Raw genomic sequence first — 16,200 nt, forward strand, 5'->3', positions numbered from 1 at the left:
TGAGGACTCCATAAAAAACTGTCTAATAAATGAATCCAATAAGTTGCAGTATACAAAATCAGCATACAAATATCTGACCATGTGCAGCGGCTCATGCCTGTAATCCCAGCACTTTGGGAGGCTGAGGCGGGAGGATCCCTTGAGGCCAAGAGTTCAAGACCAGCCTGGGCAACAAAGCAAAACCCTTTCTCTCCAAAATAAACATAAAATATTAGCCAGGCATGGTGACACAGGCCTATAGTCCAGCTACTCAGGAGGCTGAGGCAAGAGGATTGATGGAGCTTAGGAGTTTGAGGCTGCAGTGAGCTTTGATTGTGCCACTGCACTGAAGCCTTGGCAACAGAGTGAGACCCTGTCTCTAAAAATATAAATAAAAATTAAAAATAAAAAAATTAAAAAATTATCCTTCCAGTAAGAAATAGCTTATGGTAGAAGAAAAAAAATCAGTTGCTTTTCTGTACATTAACAATGAACCATCTGAAAAGGAAATTACAAAAACAATCCATTTGCATTATCACCAAAAAGAATAAATATCTAGGAATAAACTTAGCTGAGGAGATGAAATGGATGTATACTGAAAACTATAGAACATGAACGAAAGAAGCTAAGACACAAACAGAAGGAAAGACAGCCTGCATTAGAAGAGCTACTATTATTGTTAAAATGTCCATACTACCCAAAGCAATCTACCAACTCAGTGTAATCCCTAACAAAATCTAAATGGCATTTTTATAGCAATAGAAAATACAATTTTAAAATTCATGTAGAGCCATAAAAGACCATGAATAGCCAAATCAATCTTGATAAAGGACAAAACTGGAGGCATCACATTTCCTGATTTCAAAATACAAATCTAGAGTAATCAAAACATTATGGTACTGACATAAAGACGGACATACAGATGAACAAAACAGAATAGAGAACCCAGAAATAAACCCACACACCATGGTCAGCTGATCTTCACAAGCATGCCAAGAACATACAACAGGAGAAGGATAGTCTCTTCAACAAATGGAAATTGGAAAACTGGATATCCACATGCAATCAACTGAAATTAAACCCTTATCTTAAACCATACATAAAAATTAACTAAAAATAGATTAAAGGCTTAAAACATAAGACATGAATTTTTAAAACTCCTAGAAGAAAACATAAAGGAAAAGCTTCATGACTTTGTCGTTATATTGACTTAACATATGTAGTCATAATAGTGAAGTCGAATTTTCAGAAACTTCACACTGAAGCTATCATTGATGTGATTCATTTCAATTTACCCTGGTTTTTTAAGCATCTACTATATGCAATGATCTGGGCACCGCAGGGGATCCACTGCGGAATAGAATCAACCCCACACCTTAATAATGTCATGGTCTAGTGGTGAAAGCAGGTAATGACAATACAAGGTGATTAGAACCATAATATCAAGGAGCTTTGGATATGATATTTGATGGTATTAAGGAATTCTTAATTTTGTGATGTGTGATAATAGCATGGTGATTATGTTAAAACAACCCTTATTGATTAAAGACTCAATTCATTTTCTATTGCCACCATAACAAATTACCACAAAACTGACGACTTAGAACAGCACAAATTTATTCTCCTAAAGTTCTGAAAGTCGGAAGTTTGAAAGAAGTCTCATAGGTCTAAAAATCAAGACATCCACATGGCTGGTCCTTCTAGAGGCTCCAGGTGTGAATCCATCCTTGGCCGCTTCCAGCTCCTGGAAGCTGTGGCCGAGATTCCTTGACTGGTGACCACATCATTCCAGTCTATTTCCATTGCAAGTGTCACATTGCAGGTCTCTGATTTTGGTCTGCCTGCCCCTTCTTCTAAGGATCCTTGCGATTACATGGGTCTCTCCTAAATCACATCCAGGATGATCCCCCGTCTTAAAGTCTTTAATCACATCTGCTGATGTGTTATATAAGGTCTCCTCTTCACAGGTACTTTATCTTAGATGGGGGGTGTTGGGAGGACACTTTTTTTTTTTTTGAGACGGAGTCTCATTTTGTCGCCAGGCTGGAGTGCAGTGGTGCAATCTCGGCTCACTGCAAACTCTGCCTCCCGGGTTCAAGAGATTCTCCTGTCTCTCAGCCTCCCAAGTAGCTGGGACTACAGGTATGCGCCACCACGCCCGGCTAATTTTTGTATTTTTAGTAGAGACGGGGTTTCACCACGTTGGCCAGGATGGTCTCGATCTCTTGACCTCGTGATCCTCCCGCCTCGGCCTCCCAAAGTGCTGGGATTACAAGCGTGAGCCACCACGCCCAGCTGGGAGGACACTTTTTGAACAGGAAAGCAGAAATGCTTATCAGATGTAATGGTTTTCGAAGTTATTGCCTTAGAGTTTCTCTAGAACAATCCATATTTTATAGGACACAATTGTAGCCCAGAGGAAAATCTCACTTTGTAGCAACGTATCTTGGCTTCTAAGAAAAAAAAAAAAGGCCCACAAGGGTTTATTTTAAAATATGGTGAGGGAAATGTAGGCATGCCGAGGGAAATCTTGCTTTTGAAGAACCAGGCCTGATGGCTAGTGGACCTGGCATTTTCCCAGGGTTTCTGGACTCTCAACAAGCTCACAGTTCATAAGTTCTCTGAGAAAGGACTTCCACCTCGCCATAGGCCCAGCCGTCTCCCCTTCCCTCTAGCTGAGGACCGGAGTGTCCGCAGGGCGGCGCCCAGCGCCGGGGTTTGGTTCCTTTTACCTCCCGGTGCCTCCGTTCCTTAGCTTCCAGCCTTTCTTCTCCCTGGCTTGCTTGGCTTTCTCAGGTGAGGGTATATATTTCTTTTGTCATTTTGCACAGAAAATGTAAACGTTTCCTACTCTAAAAAGATCACCTTTAAAATTTGCTTATAACAACAATAAGATATTCCCACAATTTTTTTTCTCTAAATGCTATTACTGCAATATAAAAACAAAAAAGGAACAAGTTCCTGAAGGATTTCATTTTCACGGATGCAACTGTAATTATTCATGTGACCAGAAGATGGCAGTACAGCATTAATAACAGTGGCGCATCCCTTAGAACAAAATGGCTTATTCAATTTTTTGGAGCTTGGTAGACCTAGATACTAAACAAATGTTAACGGATCTGCTACTAAGTGCAAGGTTCTTCTGGGTTGCATTAGTTAATAAAAGAGACAAAAGCTGCTCTAATGGAGGGTGCTAAACTAAACTTGCAAGCACAATTAAGAAGAGAGAATTGTCCCAGTCTTGTCTTTTAAAATTTCATCTCACTGCTCCTCATTCATTGAAAGTCACATGTCTGAGAGAAAATATTATAGCAAAAGGAAGGAAGGAAAACAAAATACAACAAAATTCTCTTATAAATGAGGATACTTTAAAAAGGCAAAGTGACTTGCCCAAACACACTGGTAATGATTAGCTCCAAGTCTGTTGACCAACATTTTCTCTATCCGTGGTACCACACTGATTCTCGAAATCACAAATTCAGGGATTAAGAATTCCAGTCCTTGCCCCATCACTGACCCCTTTGTGGGATCTTAAGCAAATTATTTAATTACTTTTATGTAAAAAGTAAGGCATTGGACTAGGTAAGTTCAAGCATTTTTACCAAGGGAATGTTTTTCCCTTTTTTTCTTTTTAAGACTCTTATTCAGAAGTTCAAAACCTAAAATAATAAAGGAAAATGCTAGAGTTGAAAGAGACGTTTTCCTCTTGAGTTTCCTCCTTTCTCCCCTAGAATCTTAGGCTTCCTCAGAGCACAATTTGTAAACTATCAGACTGGGTGATCTTGTAAACACCTTTCGTGTTTACACCTGAATATTCAGGTAAACACCTGAATATTCGTTATCCCTCAAGTTCATTGAATTAATTGTGAGATAGCAATACCCTCAAAAGTGATTACTGTTTGGTAAAAAACAAAAGTAACAACAACCAAAAAAAAACTAAATCCTAAAGATGATGACAAACTGGAATAGTCAATTGTTAAGAACAAAGAGAAACTGACTTTTAAAGCATTTTCAATATTTTTCAACCCGATGCCTCTGAATAATGACATTATCTTCATGCTTTACAGGGCCCTTAAACACACTCAGCCAGGTTTCCGCTGTGAACATCCTCTGGCACATGCTCTCAGAAATGAGAAGGTTGCCTGTGGAGAACGCTGTGGCTCCCCTGCATTTAGGCAACAGACTTTTGGCTGTAGTAAGTGCCAAAAGCCAGAGGTGGTATGGCTTATGCTGCACCATGGTGTATTGGGCCAAAGAGCTCTGGAAAACCATTCAACCACATGGCCATCAGCAGTGATGGGAAGGGCAACTTAAGGTCAAAGGACTATGGGAGGGTGTCTAAGATGGGCCTTAGAATTAGTCTTTCTGGGTTTGCAACAGAGCTCCAACACTTTTGACAAGTTACTTTGGTTTCTAAATTTTAATTTTGGATAATAACATTACTTCCTAGGAATAAGAAGACCTCATAGGGCAAATAATAGCAGTGTATGAACACCAAGTGAAAGTTTCTGTTTTCTTTCACAGGATTCCTGCAAATATCTCCAGGCTGGGTTCCTCATCGGTCCTCCACCTTTCAATCCATCCTCCACACAACAGACTGAATGACCTTTAAAAGATATATCAGATCTCATCGCTGCACTTTTAAACCTTTCAATAACTCTCTCTTGCACTTCCAAGAAAATTCACATTCCTCACACTGACCTACAGTCACTGCATGATCTTCCTTGTCCACTCTCTGACTTTATTTGGCACTCGATGACCATATTCCAGCTGCACTGGCCTTCTGACAGTTCCTGGAATAGCCCAAACCTTTTCCAGTCGTTAGAACTCTTGTGTGTACTTTTTTCCCTTTCCCAGAACACACTGGCATTTCCTAAAGTCTCAGCTAAAATATTTCTCATCAGACAGGTCTTCTCTGACCACCCTGTCTAAAGTATCAACAATAAAGTAAACCTTATTCTTTAGCATAGGGGTTGGAAATGTTTGACCTGTAGGCCAAACTGGCCCACCATGTTGTTTTTATATATAAAGTTTTATTGGAAAACAGCCATGCTTATTCATTTACGTATTAACCATGACTGTTCTGGTGTCACAGTGGCCAAGTTGAATACTTGCAAAGCCTTTTATCTGGCCCTTTATAGAAAAAGTTTATCAACCTCTGATCTATCAAGTAAGCATGCACTCCCGTCAGCATCTCTTCATTTCTGTTTATTCTCCAGTACCTTCAGGTAGTTGCTTTTTAAATTGTTTAAGTTTTATAGTTGTTTTCTTCAGAGTAAGTCATCCTGTGGAATCTTTTTTCTATTATACCCAGAAGCCAATTCTAGTTATTTTAAAAATTCTGTTCAATAGTTCCAATATCTGAAGCATCTCTAAGCCTTGTTCTATAGTTGATTCATCTATTGAAAGTGGGTCATTTTCCCCTATTTTTAACTTTATATATCTTATATTTTTTGCTGAATGTCTAATATTATGTGTAGAAGAATGATGAAAACTGAGGTAAATAGTATTTACACGTAGTAATAGGCACCACTTACCATTACTGGTTGTTACTGCGGTAACAATGGTTACCACATTTCTGTCTGCACAATAGTATGGTGGGCTGTGTCAATGTAGTCAATAGTTATGTGGAGTTTGGTATTTTATGTGCTTCTGTAACCTGTACAACACAGTCTTCAAAATCCTTGACAGGATATTTCTGTTGCCTTTGTCTTGTGAGCATCTCGTGCAGGCCTGTGGAAACGAGCCTGCACGTAAATGTGAGCTCACCTTGCATGAGCTTATGGTTATTTTAAGTTGATATGCTAGCTTACACCTGGCATTTAGTATGTTTTCTAATTTTTACCTAACTTTCTCTTAGTTTATTTAATGGCAGCCGCCTTTCTCTCATGTTCTGTCAAAACTGGAATAGTCCTTGGACCCCCATCTCTCCTCAAAGATTCTTGTCACCCTTTGGAATCAGTTTGTTTATTTGGCTTACAATCTCAGCTCTCTGATAGGATCAAGAAAAGGTAGAGTTTTATAGGTTACCTGCATTTTCTCATAAGTAGAGTGACATTCTTGTGCAGCTTTCTAAATAAAAGCAGAATGCCAGAACCCACATTCTAGAATTTGCCCTCCTTTCAAATGGGCAGAGACAAAAACATAATTTATGCCAGTAAGGTTAAAAAAGCAGCATGGCATTGTAAATTGACAGTTGGTGCCATAGACTGAATGTTCTCCACCCCCACCCCTCTGCCGCCCCAACCAAATTCATATGTTAAGACTTAATCCTCAGGGTGATGATATTTGGAGGTGGGGCCTTTGGAAGGAGATTAGATCATCAGGGGAGAGCCCTAATGGATGGCATTGGTGCTTGTATGAAAGGGGCCACAGAGGGCTCTCTCCTCCCTCCTGCCATGTGATGACACAGCAAAAAGATGTGACTTATAAAACAGGAAGCCGGCCCTCACCACACACAAATCTGCTAATGTCTTGGTCTTGGACTTGCAGCCTCCAGAACTGGGACCATTAAATTTCTGTTGTTTATAAGCCACCCAGTCTATGGTGTTTTTTCATAGCAGCTCAAATGGACTGAGACAGTTGGGTAGTAAATTTGTATAACCAGTCTAAGAAGGATTTAAAAAATATGTAGAAAGGGTCTTACAGTCTGATCGTTTTGACCTAATATTTCTACTTCAAGTGATCTAATCAGAGGTGCTGACAAATATTCTTATAGAAGGATATTCACTACAATATTGTCTATTTATTTTAATTGACAAAAATTGTATATATTATTTATAGCATGTTGTTTTGGAATATGTATACATTGTGAAATGGCTAAATCAAGCTAATTAATATAAACATTATCTCACATAGTTACCTTTTTTGTGGTGAGAATAATTGATATCTATTCTTTTAGTAATTTTTGAGAGTACAATACATTGTTATTAATGATAGCCACCATGTTATACAATAGCTCTCTTTATTTCTCTTGTCTAACTGAAATGTTGTATCTTATGAACAATATCTCCTCACTCTCATCCTTAGCCCCTGGTAACTCTACTTCTATGACTTCAAGTTTTTCAGATTCTGCGTATAAGTGAGATCATGTAGTATTTGTCTCTCTGGACCTGGCTTATTTCACTTATCTAAAGAGCTCCAGGTTAGGATCTCCAGGTTTATCCATATTGTCTGAAGTGACAGAATGTCCTTAATTTTTTGAGGTTGAATTATATTTCATTGTATATATATATACCACATTTTCTTTATCCATTCATTTGTTGATGGGCACTTAGCTTAATTTATTGTGAATAATGCTCCAGTGAGTATGGTAGCACACATATCTCTTCCATATATTGATTTCATTTCCTTTGGATATACCCAGTGGTGGGTTTGCCATATCACATGGTAGCTTGATTTTTAATGTTTTTAGGAACCTCCGTACTGTTTCTCGTAATGACCAAGCTAATTTACATGCTGAACAACACACCACACTATTATGAAATAATGGAGACAAACTAGATAACCGACAGTAGAAAAGTATTTTTAATCCATTGAGATCCAACCATATAAAGAAATATTATGCAAATATTAAAATACTTCAATGAAGAATATTTATTGAGACAACGATCATAATATAATGTTAAATATCAAAACCAAAACTATATATATAAATTTTATATATACATATATATACACACACACATTCAATTTTGTTGGGATTTACTAATAAACTTTGAAATTAAGTTTTTTTGGTGTGTGTATATATATTTTTGTGTATGTGTATATATATATATATACACACACACACAGAAAAACTTTATATATATATATATATATATATATATATATGTATCTCACTGGTGCCTATAAGTTTTTTTGTGGAGAGAGAGATATATATATCACTGATGCCTATAAATTTTTTTGTGGTGATATATATATTTTGTTTGTGTGTGTGTGTGTATATATATATATACATATACATATTTACAAAGTTTATTAGTTGCAACAGTTAAAATAGTATCTTTACAGTGAAGAAATCTGAAAGACAACACCTTAATCAAGCAATTATAGTTAATATCACCGGTAATGGGATAGAATTCCATTATGTGCCTCCTAACATGATGCACTGAGAAAGATGGAATATTTTGTGATATTCCTGCCAGAAATGCAAAGCTTGAGTCTAATTATGAGGAAATATTAGACTAACCTAAGTTGAAGGACATTTTACAAAATAAATGGTCTGTACTCTTCAAACGTGTCATGGCCAAAAAAGTAAGTCTGAGGAAGTTTCTACATTAAAGGAAACTAAGGAAGCATGACAATTAAATACAAAGTGTAATCCTGGATTGGATTCCAGGCCAGAAACATGAAATACATACATATGTACATACCAACATACTCATATACACATACATGCTTATAATTTATTTTTGTTATAAATGGTATTATTGGGACAGTTGGCCATGTTTGAATAAGGCCTATGGATTAGATAATATTTCTGTGCCAGTGTTAATTTGATTTTGATGCCATGTTATGGTTATATAAAATAATGCCCTTGTGTTTAGGAAATTAACTGAAGTAGACTGAAGTATTTATGCATAATTGTTCATAATGTCTGCAATTTACAACTTATTCTCAAATAGTTTTTTAAAAATTGCCTATCTTTGTGATATAATAAGAAATGTATATTTGGTCTTCACCCCAGGTTCCTGGCACAAAACTTCTAACACTCTTGTATCTTCCTGAATAATAGGACTGCTAGGAGCATCATTTGTTGTAATAGTCTTTCTTAGTTCCTCCTTGGTTCCTGACAGAAGAGCTTCTAAGACTTTGGAACCTCTGGAGTGATAAGAGTATCTTTTTTTTTTTTCTAGACAGAGTCTCGCTCTGTTGCCCATGCTGGAGTGCAATGGCGCAATGTCGGCTCACTGCAACCTCCGCCTCCCAGGGTCAAGCGATTCTGGTGCTTCAGCCTCCCAAGTAGCTGGGATTACAGGTGCCCACCACTACATCCAGCTACTTTTTTGTATTTTTAGTAGAGACAAGGTTTCGCCATGTTGGCCAGGCTGGTCTGGAACTCTTGACCTCAGGTAATCCTCCTGCCTCAGCCTCCCAAAGTGCTGGGATTACAGGTGTGAGCCACCATGCCCAGCCAAGAGTATCTTTTTGTATGTTGATGAGATGACTGGTGGCCAAAAGCCCCTAGATATCTCCACAATGAAGGCTGTTGCCAGAGGAACCAACCATGTGATTAGAGAATTGAGACTTTCAGCCCCATTCCCACCCACAACCTCTGGGGAGGAGAGGGAGGCTGGAGATTGAGTTCAATCACCAATGGCCAGTGACTTAATTAATCATGCCTGCATGATGGAGTCTGCAGAAAAGTCCTAAATGAAGTGGTTTGGAGAGCTTCTGAGACAGTGAATATACAGAGGTGCTAGGAGGGTGGCCCGCCCAGAGAAGGCATGAAAGCTTCATGCTCCTTCCCCCATACCTTGCCCTCCATACCTCTTCATCTGGCTGTTCATTTGTATCCTTTATAATAAACCAATCAAAGTAAATGAAGTGTTTCCCTGGGTTCTGTAAGTCATTGTAGCAAATTATAGAACCTAAGAAGGGGGTCATGGAAACCCCTAGTTTATAACCAGCCAGTCAGAAGTACAGGTGGAAACCCGGGACTTGTGATTGGCATCTAAAGTGGGAGCGGTCTTGTGGGACTGAGCTCTTTAACTTGCAGGATCTTAAACTAACTCCAGGTGGATAGTGTCAGAGTTGAAATGACCTGTAAGTCACTACTCAGCTGGTGTCCACAGAGAACTGAAGAAGTGCTGAGTGTAGAAAATTCACACGTTTGGTGTCAGAGGTGTTGTGCCTATCCAGGAAAACGAGTTTTCCTTTTTAATCTCTATTTTTATCTACCAAGCTATTATCTATACAGAAGAAAGTAAGACAGATTAAATGATAAAACAAATGTGGTAAGATGTTGATAGTTCTGAATTTGGGTTAAAAGTATACAAAAAGACTTTATACTATTTTTGCAACTTGTCTACAAGACTAAAATTGTTGTAAAATATCATGCTATAATATGTAGAACATAGGTTTGAGAGTGGCCAATGGAAAATATTATGATTCAGTGCTCACACATCAATATTATTTCATGGCAAATTATATTTACCTTTGCAGGATGAAGCACAGTAAATTCATAGAAAGGCACAATAGTTTTGTACCCCACCCCCATATACATATAGTAAAAAAGAGCTGCAAGTCTCTGTAGGAACATGTTAACCGTGTTTATCTATAAGCTGCATATTTTCCGGTGTTATTCATTTTCTTCTGTAAAGTTTTTCATCTTTCCAAGTTTTTATAATGAGAGCTTAATATTCTTATTATTGAATTCCTGGCTTTCTTCTTTTCTACAGTTTCAGAAAAGAAAGAAGCAAAGGGGGAAAAAGAAGAGAGAGAGAGAGAGATGAGCCCTAATAGAGTTCATGGCTGTCTGTGAGCCATTGAATGCACCTGAATGGGGAAGTTCTTGAGGTTGCATAATATCAGCTGATGCTTACAAACCGTTACTTCAAGGTCAATCATGACGTGGCTGTCTCCAAGGGAATACAGCTGTTCAATACTCCAGGCTTGCTAACTTGGGGATCATTGGATCTTGCCTGGTGACTAAACCCTAGTTCTGTTCATACCACCACAAAGACAGAACCTCACCTCCAAAGGCATGAAGTGGTAAGACCAACACACCAAGACAGAATGATGCCACTGCCACCTGGAGCACAATACAGTGAAGCATGTGTGCAGAATTAATACTGGCACAATGCTGGACAAGTGACAGACAAATTAGTGCAAGCTTCTGTAATGATTATGCTATTTAATTAGTGGATACCTGACCAGTGTTAAAATCTGGAAGAGTACCAAATACCACAAAGTTTACAATTTCCTTTTCTGGGAACATTTTCTCTATTAAATGGCATCAATGACAAGCTAAAATACAGCCCTTTATCGATTAGCTATTTCACTTCTCTTTTCCTGAAAGGGTTACTCAAAGGCACATAAAGAGGTTTCTTCCTCCATGCCTTGTCTCCAACTCCTGTAGACAGATTTACACCCCACACCTGGTGCTGCTAAGCACATTACAGTGCCTCATGTTCCTATTAACAAAACCGTGTGTGAGGGTGGGAGTAAATGTGGGAGAGGGAATGTCACACAGTTTAATTACTTAGTAGGGGGGAATAACTCAAAGTACAGTACTCTGGTGTAAAGGGATCTTCATGATGCATGGTTGCGAAATGTCTGGACTCATTAAGTGCTGAGCTTTCCAAGGCTTGCCATTGTGTAAGACACCTGTTCTGAATATGTTTATAGAGAGGGTGTGAGATGGGCATTACATCGTGGGGTCATGCTGCTTTCTGTTTCTACTTCCCTTCAAACTGCATTTTACTCATTCGTTCTTTGGCCATTTGGGGCCATGGCTTCAGGATCAAATACGTTGTAGAGATATAAAGATTATTCTTCCCATGATAGCTCACAGAAAGACAAATAAATCAGCATGCAATACCTCCTTAGGTTGTTAAGCCAAATGCTTTAGGGGAAATAACCATTTTGTCTTGAGTTAAGTAGCCCTATCTACAAGCACTCTGTTTTAAACACCAAATCTACACCAAGCCTGAATGACTTCAGGCTACATGGTGGAGAGGAAGGAACATGTTTTTGCCTTCTTGTGCACCTCGCTTCCAATCCCAGCTCTAATACAAGGTCAGTGTTTGATCCTTAGCAAGTTCCCCATCTCTGAGTTTCTCACTCTCATTATCTGTGAAATGGGACTAATACCAAATACTTGTTGGACTATTTGTATTAATATTAGAAACAGTGCACATAAAGTATCTTGTACCAACGAAGTGCTTGCAAGAGTAGTTATTATAACTATGATTACATGAAAATGTGGCTTACACTTTGACAATTCTGAAAAGAAAAATTTAAAAATTCTCCAACTGACTAAAAGAGAAGGAATGTTGAGAGATAAAAATAAGGAAGAAAGGAAGACAGAAAGAGAAAGAATAACAAAATACAATGAATGAATGAATACATGAAAACAAAAGAAAAAGGAAGGAAGGAAGGAAGGAAAGGAAAGGAAAAGCATTTATGGAATAGCCTATTAAGATTTTGGAGACATGAGGTGTGTTTCCAGTGAAAATTTAGACATAGACCCTTAAGTTATCAATTTCCTTAGCTGCAAATTGAGGGTATTGTCTAAGGGTGAGTTTTGGGAAGCAGCCATTCCTGACTTGGGGAAAAGAGGATGTTGGTTCTATGGGCTAAATGGTCAGCACCCCTCTCCTCTCCCCACTCCTAGTGGAAACTGTGCACATTTCACCTGAAGGCACATATTTCTCAGGTTGACATTTCTGCTGCAGTGTATTAGTCAGGGCTCTGCAGAGAAAAAGAACCAATAGGATATAAGATGACATCTATATAAGATGACATGGTTTGGCTGTGTCCCCACCCAAATCTCATTTTGAATTGTAGCTCCCATAATTCCTGTGTGTTGCAGGAGGGACCCGGTAGGAGTTAATTGAATCATGGGTTTTTCCGGTACTGCTCGCATGATAGTGAATAAGTCTCACAAGAGCTGATGGTTTTATGAAGGGCAGTTCCCCTGCACATGCTCTCTTGCCTGCCGCCATGTTAAGATGTGACTTTGCTTCTCCTTTGCCTTCAACCATGATTGTGAGGCCTCCCTAGCTATGTGGAACTGTGAGTTTATTAAACCTCTTTTTCTTTATAAAGTACCCCTCTTGGGTATTTCTTCATAGCAGTATGAAAATGGACTAATACAATAGATATATAGACAGAGATATATTATGATGGAGTGGCTCATACAATTTTGGCAGCTGAGGAGTCCCATGACTTGCCATCTATAAGCTGAAGGCCAAGGAAAGCCAGTGGTTTAGTTCCAGTCCAAACCTCAAAGACTGAGAACCAGAGAAGCCAATAATGCAAATCCTTATCTCAGTCTGAAAGCCCCAAAACCAGAAGTGCTGATCTCCAAAGACAAGAGAAGAAAGTCCCAGCTCAAGCAGAAAGAATAAATTCACTCTTCCTTTGACTTTTTGTTCTATTCAGATCCTCTACTGACTGGATAATGCCCACCTGAATTGGTAAAGGCAGTCTTTTTTACTCAGTCTGCCAATTCAATTTCTCATCTCTTCTGGAAACCCTTACAAACACACCCAGAAATAATGTTTTACCAGCTATCTGGGCATCCGTTAGCCCAGTCAAGTTGACCTCTAAAATTAACCATCACACGCAGAGAGATTCCAACTGAGAACTTTATATTCCAGAAGCCCTCACCTGCAACCTCCTCATAAGAGGCACCTCATGCATTGAGCCTGATTCAACTCAACATTATCTCTTTGCTTTTAGATGTTTTACAATTTTATTCAAGGCAACTTGTGGTTTGATGCTGTTGGAATTTTGCTTTGGCTATTGAAACTTGACTCATTTATTTCATCTTCCTTATTGGGAAATGTTTAGATTACTTCATTGCATATTTATTTTTAACTGGGGTCTAGGAAATGGCTATAGGGAGGGAACAATCTTGAGGACACTCTATGCTTCAGGCTAGATACTTCTTCCTTCTAGTCTGCCCTGCACAGCCCTCAGAGCTTGAAGAAGCACTGTGACACCTGCCGCTGTTTGCCCTTAGGAAAGATGCCAAGTTTAGAATTGGTTTTCGGGTGGTTTCAGCAAAACAATAGCCCACACTGCCTCCTAAGAAGAATGACTATGCCAACTACAAAGAGCACTGGAGAAAAGGACAATTGTTTTATGTTTCCAGTATTCAAAAACTTAGCAAATGGCTGGGCATGGTGGCTCACACCTGTAATCCCAGCACTTTGAGAGGCCAAGTAGGATGGATCACTTGATGTCAGGAGTCCGAGACCAGCCTGGTCAACATGGTGAAACCCTGTCTCTGCTAAAAATACAAAAATTAGCCAGGCATGGTGTAATCCCAGCTACTCAGGTGGCCGAGGCAGGTGAATCGCTTGAACCTGGGAGACAGAGTATGCAGTGAGCCAAGATCAAGCCACTGCACTCAAAATGGCAGCATAGCAGGAAGGTTTAGAGTATGGATCCTGGGGCCAGGCTGCTATATTTAAATCCCAGCCCTGGCTGGGCATGGTGGCTTATGCTTGTAATCCCAGCACTTTGGGAGGCTGAGACGGATGGATCACAAGGTCAAGAGTTCAAGACCAGCCTGGCCAATACAGTGAGACCCCGTCTGTACTAAAAATACAAAAATTAGCTGGGCATGGTGGCAGATACCTGTAATCCCAGCTACTCGGGAGGCTGAGGCAGAAGAATTTCTTGAACCTGGGAGGTGGAGGTTTGCAGTGAGCCGAGATCATGCCACTGCACTCCAGCCTGGGCAACACAGCAAGACTCCCTTTCAAAAATAAAATATAAAATAAAATAAAATAAAATAAAATAAAATAAAATAGTCCCAGTCCTTCCACTTACCAGTTGTGCAATCTGAGGTATGTATGTGAGATACAAACTTTCTGTACTCAAAAAGGCCTCATCTTTGAAATTATCCTGCCCAATGTGTTAAGAGGATGGATGAGTTGACATTTGTAAAACATTGAGAACAGTATCTAGCATATAAATGTTCTATATTTAAATATTGGGTAGGCAAAAGCCATGGACTGTAATCATATAACCCCATTAGAGGGCGGCTATTTCTCATAAGTTGCCTGTGCCATGGAGGATAATGGAAATAAGTGAGGTTCTTTGTTATTCCTCTTCCTTATCTGTGTGTACACATGTGTGTGCATGTGTGTATTTTTATGTATCCACCATTTTGACAGTTGCTTTACAACTCTTTATTAATCCTCCTATCAACCATGCATGGCCATATTGTTATCAGTTGACAGAGGAGGTTCACAGAGGTCACTCGGTGGCTCAGGTCACAACACTTTGGACTTAGAGTTGGAATTTACATCCCTATCACCAAGACGCATGCTATCTGCACTTTTCCCAGCCCCCATAGATACACACATACACCTGGACTTGATTCTCAAATTCTGTCTTATAGGAAAGTTTCTGGGAGAGTAACCAGATGATTTTGAACAACAACGTACCCATGACAGAAAACAGGTCAAAAGGCCCGAAGTGGTTTTGTTAGAATGATGGGATTATTAATTTTTTTCCATTTCTCTGTTTTTCAAAATTCTCCTTTATAAAATTATATTAACTCTATATAAAACCATGTTTATTTGTTAAATCATCAGTAATTGGCAGAAGTATTTTTATGTTTTATATTTGATCTAAGTCTGTGTACACTGTTTCATGTTTAAGGAAGAGATTCACATACTTCCCCCAAACATGGAAACTCGAGTCTTGGCTGTGGCTGGAGGTGAAAGCACAGAGGAAACAATACTTACACTTACTCTTATAGGTGACCCTTTTTTTCCCCCCAAATCAAAAACTCTATACTGTCTTCTCCTGCTCAAGCCTGGGAAACATTGTAGAGAATGTCAAGATCAGGGAAAGGGCTTTAGTTCCCAAACAGATCAAATTTCAGTTCTGAGAGCACACAGAATTAACTAAGGGACTGCCAGGGGAGAGGCCAGGTGCCTTCCAGAGCAAAAAGACCACTAAGGGGCTCCAAGCCCTAGATTACTCATTGGGTCTAATGATTGACCTTCCCAATCTATGTTCTGAGCATGGATTATGTAGCAGAATGACCCATACTGCTGCCTTTGGTACCTCATATATCTAACATTGATTCTATTCTCTTATAGGGGACACACACTAATCAAAACTTTTTCTCCTTATCCTTCCTATACTTAGCAATCTTCCACCCAGTGGATTATGGTAGGTGAAACTGACTTCCATTTGGAAAGTGAAGAATTGTGCTTGCACTGCTGGGCCCTTTTACCAATCAGACCCACCTATCAAAGACTCCTGAATTTGGAAACAATGATGCAACAAAGCAGGCAGAATGAGAATTTATCCAATCCTGGAACAGCAGCAACACCATCAGACACTTTCTAGAGTTGGCAAAGGCAGGGGTTCCCAGGTTGTGTGTCTGGTGCCAGTGCTCAGTGGCATCACCAGGTGAGTTCTAGGCCATGATTTTAGACCCTCCAACCTAAAATCCTTGTGTCTCTGCCTATTCTCAAACCTGAATCTCCGTCAACTCCATGAGCTACACCAGTCAGAGTCTTTTCT

This window comes from Pan troglodytes, chromosome 5, assembly GCF_028858775.2.
Source record: "Pan troglodytes isolate AG18354 chromosome 5, NHGRI_mPanTro3-v2.0_pri, whole genome shotgun sequence".
Lineage (NCBI taxonomy): Eukaryota > Metazoa > Chordata > Mammalia > Primates > Hominidae > Pan > Pan troglodytes.